This window comes from Papio anubis, chromosome X (assembly GCF_008728515.1).
Source record: "Papio anubis isolate 15944 chromosome X, Panubis1.0, whole genome shotgun sequence".
In the NCBI taxonomy this organism is placed as follows: domain Eukaryota; kingdom Metazoa; phylum Chordata; class Mammalia; order Primates; family Cercopithecidae; genus Papio; species Papio anubis.
The window spans coordinates 45,995,493-46,007,565 of NC_044996.1; positions in this window are offsets into that span (position 1 = coordinate 45,995,493).

The following is a 12,073-nucleotide window of genomic DNA, read 5'->3' on the forward strand; positions in this document are numbered from 1 at the left end:
TTTTTTTTTTTTTTTTTTTTTTTTTTTTTTTTTTTTTGAGATGGAGTCTCGCTGTGTCGCCCAGGCTGGAGTGCAGTGGCACGATCTCGGCTCACTGCAAGCTCCACCTCCCGGGTACACGCCATTCTCCCGCCTCAGCCTCCAAGTAGCTGGGACTACAGGCGCCCGCCACCTCGCCCGGCTAGTTTTTTGTATTTTTAGTAGAGACGGGGTTTCACCATGTTAGCCAGGATGGTCTCGATCTCCTGACCTCGTGATCCACCCGCCTTGGCCTCCCAAAGTGCTGGGATTACAGGCTTGAGCCACCGCGCCCGGCCGTCTCCCTTCTTACAAGGGTAATAATAGCAGAGTCCCTTACTGTGAATCAGGGCTTCCTCCACCAGCGTTTAGATAGCATGCATTCATTCATTCATTCATTCATTCATTCATATATATAATAAAAGTTTATTGAGCACCTACTATGTGCCTGGCATAGTGCTGAGATATGGAGATAACTAAGGCCCAGTCTGTCCCCTTAGGGAGATTGCAGTCTAAGGTGGAGGCAGGTATGTAAACAGACTAATATAAAACCATGTGTTACCTGGTACCACAGAGGGCAGCAGAGGATGCTACGTAAGCACAGAAGAGACTATGTATGCCCCAACCGTGCTGTGACTCCCAGGGGAAGACCAACACTCCCTCCTCTCACCAAAGGTGAGAAGGACATTCCAGGAAAGGAATGTCAAACCTGACAGCAAATGAAAAATTAAGAAGATTCAGTAACAAGGGAAACCTCTAGGTATTTAAGTCACTACAATCATAAAAAGAAATCATAGAATAAATTCAGGCAAAACTGAAGGGAATGTTTAATTCGAGGACTAATGCTACCCACTGACTCCTTTCATGTCACCTTATGAAATGATACAGTTCACTCTGAAGAGGCCACAGAGACAACCAGGGACACAGCCCAGCACTGGACTTGCCAGCCACATGTCTAATGCACCACCCCAAAGCTACACATGGAAGTCGTCCCCTCTCATGAGAGAAGGCAGGAAGGGTGGACCACCAGCAGATGCACTGAGATCCAGCCAGAGTAATAGAGACCAAAGCTATAAAGCTCACATACCCCATTATGCCCACATTGAAGAGGGTCTGTGCGGAGCCAACTCTATGAATGGGCCAGGACCAACAGTGAGGAGCTACAAATAGCCCAACTGCAGGACCAGGTGTGACACAGGAACTCGGCAAGGGACCTGGCCACATTCAGGTTTCAGGTTTCAGCTCACAGAGGCCAAGCTGGGGTGAGGGGGACAAATATCAATGAGCACAGCAATACTATTACTCATATCCTAGAAACAAGTCCCCCCTCCCTCCTCAGGAGGTAGGAAGATGGTTTTGTCCAGCATTGCAAGTAAGGCTCTAAAAACTTTTCTGAAAATAATTCCTAATAAAGGTACTCAGATAGAGCCATAATATCGTATTAACAACTCCAAGCCAGCAGGCCAGACACTTGTCTAATTAATAAAACTTATAAAGCAGAACAACTTATTGATGTTACAGGCACGACACTTAGTACAATAACAAAACCCAAATCCATGCAGAACACTCCATCTTCTCTAGGAATCCCTCTCTCAGCCAACCTGTACAATCACTTTCTTAGTGCAAAGAGGGGCTGGGGAATGGAGAGCAAAGTGTAGAGCTCTGGGCAACTGGCTTGGGGGAGGAGGGGACTGTAGGAAAGACAAACCTGTCTCACGCACAAATCTTCTAAAGGGTAGCTCCAACTTGAGCTTTGGAGTTAGTGATCTGGGCTGGAATCCCAAATCTGTGGCAAACTGCTTAACCTCTTGAGCCTCAGTTCCTTCATCTACAAAATGGGGTTCATGGGGTGCCTACTTCAAAGCACCTACGTGAAGATTAAATATACATGAAGTACTGGTGCAAAGTAAGTGCTCAATCAATAACTGCTATTAGCAATTATTCTTATCATTATTACTAGGCACCTACTAATACATTCTGCTGTCTTGTTACAGCGCACTCGGTTTGCCTTTCTCCACAGGACGTAATGGGGTTGATTTGAAAATTGATTCAAAACTCTTTGCACCTGGGTCATGACTTCAGAACTACAGAATAAATACACTTTGCTGTAGGGACATCAAACTCGATTTTACTACTTCATTAAAGCCAAATTCTCATCATATTTATAGTAGTTAACAGTGAGGGGGCTGAAGTAAAACTGTTTTGAGATCCAAGGTCTGCATCTCACTGACTGTGGGACCTTGGGCTTGTGGACCTCTCTGTGCTTCAATTTCCTCATCCGTAAAATGGGGATAGTATTCACCCCATAAGGATGTTGTGAAGATTAAACAAGGCAATGCATAATAAGCGCTTAGAACTGTGACTGGCACACAGAAAGCACTGAGTGAACGCCAGCTACTGTTCTTACTCCACATAGACTAGGTAAAGAGCTTAGCACAATGTCGGGCACATAGTTATAATAGTAGCTACTAAGATCATCAGTGCTCTAAGTAAAATGAGTGACTGGGGATGGAGGAACAGAAGGAAGATCTGGGTGTTCTCTGAGAAGGGACTGAGTTAGGATAAACTCACCTTTAGGATCTCAGGCCCCTCTCCCCCGAGTTTTACAGAGCTTAAGAAAGGAAAGTGACAGGTATGCTCCTGCATATTCCGGATTGCTAACATTTCTATGATTGGTGCACCACCTCGAAGGGTAGTCTTGCTTCTCCACCCCGCGGAGCTTCGTGAACGCTGAGGCTTCAACCCGCCCCACCACAGAGCAGGCCAGCCAGAGTATCCCGGCCCCATGGAAGCAGAGGCGCTGAGGGGCAGCGGTGGGAGAGGCAGCTAGAAGCCCCCGACACTTCCGAAGCATAACGGCGGGGAGAGCAGGGTCGGAGCACTCAGAGGGGCTGCCTCCGCCCCCGCTCCACTCAGGTGGTTTCCCTCCTAGCTTCTGGCTTCCCTCGCCCCTTCTCTCCCGGATCCCCCCCGCACCCCGCAGCGGAAAACTTCCCGCTCGCGCCGTCACTTTTCCAACAGCGTCCAAAACCTCATCCCCGCATATCTTGCCTTCCAATTTCCTCTTTCGTGGCCTCGAAGGGACCCGCGGGCTGCCAGGCGACCCAAACGAATCCTTAGGATCTCGGGTAGAGGGACGGAGATGGATGTCTGCTCCCGACGCGCCAACTCAGTCCGAAGACCAGGTGGAGGGGGGCCCATGCCAGCGCCGCCCTCAAGTCACTTTGAGGGGCCGGTGAGGACCCTAGCGCTCGACTGCCGATCCCCTAACTTCACAGACCCCTGCCTCAATGGCCAGATGCCCTCCATCCCGGCTGCTCAGAGCGCAGTACTTACTGTCGGGCCCCCCTCCGGGCCGGGGCTGGGCTGCTGCCCTGCCCGGGAACCCTCTCGTCGCCTCCCTCTCGCGCTGCCCCTGGCTGTGCCCAGCGCCGAAGGTAGCGGCAGCGGCGTCTGTAGGAAGAGAAAGATCACGCCTGCCTTAGAAACCCAGCCCCTGCTGTGACCAGAATCTTAAAGAAGGAGGCGACTGGCTCAGCCCCAGAGCCGTGGCTGAGGTGGCGACTAGCGAGAGAGCTATAAACACGGCGTCTGCTGCCTCTCACCCACCTGCAATCCGGCCGCCGCTGGGACAGTCGGCGCCCACAGGTGGACCCCTCCCCTCGCCACTGGGGACGCGCCCACTCGGGGGAGCTGGGAAGGACATAGATGTGCAAACAATCCAGCTGCCACTTGCTTACTTACTAAGTGCCAGGCACTGTGCTTTACATCCATTTTCTCATTCCAGCATCCTCTCCATTGTACGGAAAATAAAATTGAGGCTCAGAGGAGCAAAGCAAAGAGCCCCCAGTACAAGCGCTAATAATATGTGGTGGGACTGATTTAAACGCCAAGGGATCTCAAATTCCGGGCTGCCTGCCTCAAAAGCTACCTTGTGCTATTGCAAAACAGCATTTGAATACCTGTGTCCCTACCTCCAGTTTCCCCATTTTTTTTTCCGACAGGATTGGGAACGAACGGCAACTCCAAGTCAGTTTGCCTGTGGAGATCGGGTCCTGGCAAGCAGGACCTGACTGCAGTGCCTAGAGCCAGGGAGTGGCCATCCCTCTTTACCTCAGACAACTCATTCATCCCACATTTATTATGTACCTAGTATGTGCCAGACGCTGTGGGAGACAGAAAAAAAGTAAAGGAAGAAGTCTCAGTCCAGGTGGCATTCCAGGAGACAGTCATTGAGTCTTTGAGGTCTGGGTTATGCTAGAAGTGTCAAGGGGATGACGGTGCAGCAATCCTAAAGGAGCAGGCAACCAGTGTTCTCAGACACCCCTTCCATGGCAGAACTTCTGGAGCCACTGTTAGGGGACATGGGGAGAGACAGGGCTTGCAGAGACAACGTGGAGAGAATCTTCGTCCCATGGGGCTGATTCTGACTCCTTCCTACTACTGGGGTAAGGACCCACACCACCCATTCTCTTTAAAGGATGAGTGGAAGGCAGCTTTGTTGGGACATTAAGCTCCATGGCTTCCTTATGGGAGTTACCCCAATCTTCATGCCTTGGCAATGGCATCTGTGAAATGAGAAAGATATCTTACACCTTCCTTCCTGGTCAAAATGATGAAATAACACATTTCCTGCCCCTTCTTAGTTTGATCATTTTAAAAAGAGCACTTTTAGAACTTGTATTTCTTCCAGCTTTGCCCCAGCTTATCCATGCAGTCATTCATTTAGCAAATATTTATTTATGTATTTATTTATTTTGAGACAAGGTCTGTCTCTATTATCCAGGCTAGAGTGTAGTGGCACGATCTCAGCTCACTGCAACCTCTGCCTCCTGGTCATTTAGCAAATATTTACTAGCATCTACTTTGTGCCTGGCACTGTGCTAGAAGCAGGGCACCTCTGTGGTTCTGTGAAGGGGAGTCTGCATGGAGGTGGAAAAATTACAGGGCTGGAAGTTAGGAAACACTTTTGAATCACTAGTTCGTTGACTACATAGCTGTGTGACCCTGGATGAGTCATGTATCCTTTGGGGACTTCAGTTTTCTTGTTGGTCAAATAGAGATAATAACACCTTCTTATCCTACTTCACGGGAGTATTTGTGTGGCTCGATGGAGATAATAGATGTGAAGGAGCTTTGAAAAGTATAAAGCCACTAGACAAATGTCAGAGATTAGTCTGTCTCCAAGGTGGGAGGGGGCTGCTGGAAAGTAAAACTTAAAAGAAATCCTGGCTGACTCTCCCAAATTGATTGCACTAAATTCCATCTTCCTTGAATCACTGAGCCTGCACCTGGGTGGGAGTCTCTGCTCTGTGAAATACCATTCTCCCTCAGCAGTGCCCATGACACACAAGTTAGTGATGACTTGGCCTTAAGCCTTGGAGATTGTTTTGGGGACTTGAATGGAACCAGCAGGACAGTCTTGGCTCTGGTTTTCTAATTATTGGCAATGGCAATCTCCTCTTCCCACTCAAGCCCACCCAACTCAAGGACTGCGGGTGTCTGGGTAGAAACCACTTGAGGCCTCCAAAGACACCCATTTCAGAAAGCACAGGGCTCATAGCAGACAGCAGAGGTTGGCCATGGGGGTGGATGCTTTATTTTGTTGGCAGCTGGGGGTTCTGTATTCTGCCCAGATAGCTGAGATCTACAACAGAACTAGTGGGGACTTTGGGAAGGTCTTTAGCTTGCTGTTCCCACCCGCTATAAGCCACTCCAAGTATACCTACAATCTAAATTACAGTACTATGCTTGCTATGCAAACATAGCTTCAAGACAATTTCCCACATTTCCAGAAGCACTCTTTTCTACCCTCTCCTACCACAAGTAAATGCACACTGTAAGGAAATATAGGGTCTTGCCAGACAAAACCAGTTTCCAGACAAATCCACTAGCCTCTTCCCTTCCCCTCTCCTTCCCACTAGTTTGTAACCCTGAAGCCCCTTGGATATAAAAACGCTAGAACTGACGGCAGAGCAGAAAAGGAACCTGGGAACCACAGGCAAGCCCGGAGTTGCACTGCACAGCTCTAGAACAGAACCAGAATGGAAGTCAGAGGGAGCAACAGAAAGCACCTGGCCTTGAGCCAAGGCACCTGCAGCCAGCAAGTCCCTGGGGGAAGTGCAGAACAGACAGACTCCACACCCAGCCTCCCTTGGCAGTCTCAGACCCCATTCCTCTTGTGGCTGAGGCTCCTCTCAATGTCTTCATAGATTCCCTTGTCACATCCATCTCACCCAGGCTGCTTCTCTTAATAAAGTGCCACCGCGGACACTCCAGACAGGCTGATGTTATCCTTTACTCTCCCGCCCTTCTTGCCAGCATGGGCCACACAGCAGTGATTCAGGCCTCCCAGGTCACTGTGCAGTCTCCTGGGGAAATGCTTTCTGAGTGCTCAAGCTAAGATCTGACGGAAGCTTTGGGTGTGGGCATTATCAAATACTCCTTCCTTGCCCATCAGGGTGGCCTGAACCCTGGATTCAGTCTTGCCCTGAGTTCCCATGCCTACCCCAGCTTGCAGCTTCTTCACTGGACCAGCTGCCACTGCTCTCCCCAACTGTGCAACCTGTGTCTAATTTGTGAAACCTTTCTCCCAGTGGTTGTCACGGGGTCTGTGCCCCCATGAAAGACCAGAAAGCTTCAAGATCCAAATGAATGAATCACTGATGGTGAAATTTCAGGCACATTGACAGGCAATTGAGGAGACATATTTGATCACATCATGTTTACCTACGCGTAAGGCTGGCCCTAAGGATATTCTGGTATTTTCCCTCAAATATAATGAAGACTTGGGATAGATAATAGCAAAGAAGGCGATAGAAAATACACCAGGCTGGGAACAGGGACATCTTGCTGCTCATCCCAGCTCTTACACTAATTAGAGGTATGACCCCACATCTTCCCTTTCTAGGCCTCAGTTTTCCCCATATATCAAGAGATCACTGACTTAGCTAATTTCCAGGCTTCCTTGTTGTTTTAATAAGCTCAGATTCTAAGCTGTCTGGCATGGAAATAGAGTGACGTTCCTCCAAGAGTGGGCCCTGATTCCAGAACTCTGGCCATGGCACTGTGTATGCATGGGGGTTAAACAGAGAGGAAGGGCTGGCACTATGGACATGGGCTTGGTGCTGCTATTCAACAGTGCAGCCAGTGTCTGACCCACCCTTTGCTATGAGAGCAAAGGGAGAATTTGTTCATTGCCTCCACTCCTTCTTGTACCCCTCAGGCTTCCAGTGGTAGCTATGTGCCTGTGAAACCCCCTCATCCCCTCCAGAACTAGTTCTATCTGCCCTAGGATGAGGGCTGACATTCCCTCCATGAACACCTATACCACCATCCCACTTGTTCAAATCTTACATTCCTTACTTAGTGATGGGTAAACAACTGCTGCTTCAAACCCCTCTGAGTGTCCCTGATTGTCCTGGCACTCCCTCACAACACTGCTTCAGATCCAGCAACTTAGGGGTTAATGCCTGGCCCCATAGAGGCCTTCCAGAACACTGCTTTGTCAATGCACCTGCCATATAGGCAATATAAGATTTTAAATATCACCCTAGTCCAGGATTCCATTCTAGTTCAATGCCCCTCTCCATTCCCAGGCCATTTCTCTATGAAGATTTGTCAAGGGCTGCTTTTTTTTTGGTGGGGATTTTTTCGTTGTTGTTGTTGTTGTTGTTGTTGTTTTTTCCAAGGGTTTTTTTGAATTGGTGCCTGACTTCCTGCCTCTGAGTCAGGTGGACCCTGGTTGTTTCACAGAATGAAGGAAAAGAAGGCAGCAGAGGTGGAGGATCAGGAGGGGACTGGCTCCGTAGTTAGTGCAGCTGCCCTGGTGACCCTCTGCCCTGTGTCCTGGATCCAGTTGCCAGGGGATGAGGCCAAATATGTTGAAGTTGCAGGGATATTCCTTCTTGCTATTACCCCCGCCACCACTGATTTCCTCATCCAAGGGCTGTCAGGTGTTCCTGACTGACCCCCAGGCCCACCTGCTATTCTTTTTCCCTCCTTCATAGCTAACCTCTTCCTTTCTGCTAGTAGCTGGAGCAAGCCTCCCTAGCACTGAAAACCCCCCTCACTTGGCCCCTCTCTTTCCTCCCTCTGCTATTCCACATCCTTCTCCCTGCCAAGGCCTAGCTGCTCCAATGGGTGCTTTGCCCCTGCAGTGCAAATGTTCTGTTCTTGCTGGGCCCAGTATTAATTTGCTCTCATTTGTGAGCTGCTTTGTTAACATGCGTGGCCTTTTCTCAATGTGTACTGCTGTTCCCTGCTGCCTCTGTTGCCTCCCCACCCACACCCTCCTTAACCTTGTAATAATGTGCCCTTGCCTGTGGAGAGGGGGGCTGGGTTTTTGAAAGCACTTTTTATACGTGATGTAATAAGTTCACCACATCCTCAAAATCACCAGAGGATATGAGGCAGGAGTGACTCCTAATCCCTGTGGAATGAGTGAGGAAACTGAGGCTTGGAGAGGTGAGAAGGCTTTTTTTGTGTGGATAGCTACTGTGTAATGTCCAAGCTTGCCTAGAAGCACAGCTTATTCCCATGGCACCCCACATGCTTATGTCATTCATCTTCTGCACTGCCCCTTTGAGGCCCCAACTGAGTCCCCGGAAAAGTGTACATATGCGCACACACATATAAATTTTGCTTACTATTGTGTAAGCAGTCATAAAACCTCTGAGGGTCAGGCCCCTATGTCAGTACTTTTTATAAGCTGTCCAGGTGATTCTAAGGTGCAGCCAAGAGTGAGCACCACTGCCTGAAAAGAAGATATAAAAATAGGAGACAAGAGAATTGGCTTTAGTGGCCAAGAGTTTTCTTTAAAAACCTTGGGCCTCCCCAATAGGAACTGAAGGTAGAGTGGATGTGAACTACGGCCCTAGCTTCCATGCCTCAGTTTCCTTCATTCTGCAGGCCTTTGCTGTCCTTCCCCCATGCCGTGGACTGGCTTAATAAATTAGACATCACTGAGGTTGCTGTGGGAAGGTGTATAAAGAAAGAAACACATCTCTCTCCCCATGTGCATATGCTTGCCAATTGCTGTGTAAGTGTATCTTTAATATTTTCTGCCTGCAAGGGTGGAGCTAAATTGCCCTAATTAAGGAAGCCATGGGGTCTAACTAGAGATGAAGGATACATACTTCGCTGTCAATCAACTAGAAAGAGGTGCTCCTCAGGTAAGAGATAAACTTTTAGGAATAATAATCATCCTAATAGCTATCATGTATTAATCACTTACTATGTGACAGGCATTTCAGTTATAGTACCTCATTTAATCCTCATAATTAGTCTCTGAAGTAGGCATTGCTTTTTTTTTTTTTTTTTTTTTTTTTTTTGACAGAGTCTTACTCTGTCGCCCAGGCTGGAGTGCAATGGCACAGTCTTGGCTCACTGCAACCTTTGCCTCCCGGATTCAAGTGATTCTTTTCAGCAATTCTCCTACCTCAGCCTCCTGAGTAGCGAGATTACAGGTGCCCGCCACCACACCCAGCTGACTTTTGTATTTTTTAGTAGAGATGGGGTTTCACCATGTTGGCCAGGCTGGTCTTGAACTCCTGACTTCAGGTGAGTCGCCCGCCTTGGCCTCCCAAAATGCTGGGATTACGGGCATGAGCCACGGCGCCCAGCCTGAAGTAGGCATTGCTATTATACCTATTTTACATATTAGGAAACCTAGGCTCAAGAGGTTAAGTTACTTGCCCAAAGGCCGCCCAGCTAGGAAGCAAGGGTGTTTTGTTTGGCCTACACAGTGTTTTCAAAGCACTTTAATTTATTGTTAACACTTTAAAATCCTCAGATTTTATATAAGACTCTGGATTTTTGTCTTCTCTTGAAAAATCCTACCTGGCAACCCTGGACCTGAAGGGCCCACCCAATAATAAATAGCTGACGCTAAGTAGCAGTAGCCCTTATGGATGAGGGATGGGCCCTCCAGGTCACCCCAGTCCTCACCACTCTTTCTGCACCCTCATTATGGGGCCAAGTGTCAACTGGCATTTAATATTTTATTTGTACTGTTGTGTTGCCGTTTTTATTAAAAGAATAATAAAGAGGAAAATGGGACATTTCTTCGGCATATATTTGATCTTCCACTAGTGAATACATAATCCCTCCTCTCTGTTCCCTTCCACTGCCTCTTTAACATGGTGAGAGGAAAAGCTGGGCACCCCACTCTTGGCCTGCCCCTCCCAGAGTATTGGTGTTTTGGAGGGCAGTTATAGGTGGCTGAGGTTACAGACAGTCTTTGGCTTGTGGAGGCAGGCCCAGAGTTGGGAGGGAGGAATGGGTTCCCAGAGGACCTCGGCAGCAGAAGATAACTGAACTACACTTTCTAAGACCAGTTGTCTAGTCTGGCTTCCTGGTCCTCATCTGTAAAATAGGCATAGTAACAATAACAGCACTATGCCTACTTTATGGTTATTATGAGGGTTAAATGAGTATATATACACATACATGTATATTTAGAATCATGCCTTGCTCAGAGGAAGTGCTTAACAAATGTTAGCTATTTTTATTATTATTAAATGCCACGTTGGGACTACAGGCACCCGCCACCTCGCCCGGCTAATTTTTTGTATTTTTTTAGTAGAGACGGGGTTTCACCGTGTTAGCCAGGATGGTCTTGATCTCCTGACCTCGTGATCCGCCCGTCTCGGCCTCCCAAAGTGCTGGGATTACAGGCTTGAGCCACCGGCTGAGGCAGGAGAATGACGTGAACCCGGGAGGCGGAGCTTGCAGTGAGCTGAGATCCGGCCACTGCACTCCAGTCTGGGCGACAGAGTGAGACTCCGTCTCAAAAAAAAAAAACAAAAAAAAAAACAAAAAAAAAATAAATGCCACGTTGATTTCCCTTTTGTGATCCCTTAGCCTCTAACATATGGTTTTGTCTGAAAGTTTCAGCCAGATCTAAATGATACTGTGGATTATTAATGGACTCCCATGATGAGTCACTATTATGGGTAAACAGGAATATTATGGATGCTTTTTCCCACTGAAACAGACTCCTTCTAGAGCCAATCATGGAGGTTCTGGGTGACATTTTATTAGGAGGATGGCATTTCCTACTCTAGAGAGAAGGTAGTCTTGCCTTTCTCATGGGGACCACACCAGGCTTTCATACTTCCATACTTTCACACTTGTTGTTTCTTTACCCAGAATGCCCTCTGCCACCTTGTTTACCTGGCAACCTCCTACTTATCCCTCTGGACTTAGCTCTAGAGTCACCTTATCTGGGAAACTCTCTCTGAACCTCATCTGCCTCCTTATGCAGAGTTAATTTTAAAGGCTACCTTCCACTAGAATGTGAGGGCAGGGTGGGACATATAGCTTTTTTTTTTTTTTTGTGGGACATATCTCTTGTTCACTGTATCCCTGGCACAGGAATAGGTACTCAGTAAGTGCTCTTTGAATGAACTGGGGGGAGGGATGTGTGGGGAAGAAAAGGGTTCAAGATGACACCCTAGCAGCCACATTTTGGTGGGGTGCTCTCTGGCTCCCAGCAAACCTCCTAATTCTGCTTCTGTCTGGCACCCCAAGTTCTTCAAACTAACGTCATAGATTCTCTGCACTCCTCCTGCATCTATTCTAAATTTCTCCTGTAGAATAGGTGGACGTGAAAACATTTGCAGAGCTTTTTCCCACTTTAGCATGCCCCTTCTCCTTTGGACAGCCTCTCACTGTGATGGATCCATGTGCTCCTCATTCCCCAGGCTTTGCAGGGTGTCCCCAAAGCATTGAGAATTTCCTGGGGATCCTCCTGAGCATCAAAATGATGTTTTATGTCCCCATTCCCTTGAGCCCTACTCTCTCACTAGGTCTTCCTTCCCAACATATCTGGATTTCCAATGCCCCTATCTGAAGGGGATTTCCAGCATTGGGATGCTAGTTGGGGAGCTATTTCTAGGTGAGTGAGGTTCCAGTGCTCCTCCAGTCACACCCCACAGTCTGCCCCATAAATTAGGAGAGGATTTTCTTCAAGTCATTGTAAGTACCACTCTTGTGTGGAAGACCAGGCTAAAACAGCTGGGTGAGATTTGTATCAGCAATCCTGCCACCTCTG